Raw genomic sequence first — 668 nt, forward strand, 5'->3', positions numbered from 1 at the left:
CACCTGCACAGAGCATTTCCATACTGACAGTATGTCTGTATTCAAGTGTTTTGGTAGGTATTTCAAGCTTTCCTGCTCCAGCATTGGAATGCGGGGCATGAACGTTATTTTTATTTTGAAAATCAACAGTTTGCATTATGCAATTAAAAATCCTAACCAATAAAGTAGGGAATAGCTATCCAACTGTTGTTTTAGTCGTATGTTACTTCATATTATAGTAATATCAATGTAAATCATTGTTTTCCCTTGTGTTTCTCATTCTTTCCCTGCCATGTCGTAAAATGTGGTGAACCCATCGCTGTATTTGCTCCAAAGCAAATATTGGCCTTTCTAGTTAACAGAGTGTTTTCATATATATAGTGACCAGTCATATTGTATTTTGCAACCAATCTGTCTGAAATTGCGCGGTCTTTCATACTTCAAGCTACTTAGTATCTTATGCGTTTTTTTAGGAAAAGCCTGCCCAGAGCTGCCATTTCCAAACAACGGCAACAGGACAGAGGGTCATCTTTACGGAGACACAGTCACCTTTTCCTGTGACGAAGGCTACGAACTGATCGGTTCTGAAAACAGAACTTGCCAGGCCGACCAGAGCTGGTCAGGTGTACAGACCAATTGCTCCAGTAAGTATTAGTACCCCCCCCCCTCGACCATTATGGTATTGTATC

The 668-nt window shown here is 40.6% G+C and overlaps 1 protein-coding gene across 1 annotated transcript in view; it reads left to right on the forward strand.

The window, feature by feature from the left end:
• Positions 1 to 458: 458 nt before the first annotated feature.
• The window catches only part of LOC109475724 (sperm receptor for egg jelly-like), a 7,195-nt gene continuing 6,985 nt past the window's right edge, over positions 459 to 668 (forward strand). The window contains exon 1 of the mRNA XM_019776488.1: positions 459 to 623. The gene's annotated coding sequence lies outside the window, so the exon portion shown is untranslated. The remainder of the gene's footprint in view (positions 624 to 668) is intronic.

The sequence above is a fragment of the Branchiostoma belcheri genome, unplaced genomic scaffold, assembly GCF_001625305.1.
Source record: "Branchiostoma belcheri isolate BF01 breed outbred unplaced genomic scaffold, Haploidv18h27 scaffold347, whole genome shotgun sequence".
Lineage (NCBI taxonomy): Eukaryota > Metazoa > Chordata > Leptocardii > Amphioxiformes > Branchiostomatidae > Branchiostoma > Branchiostoma belcheri.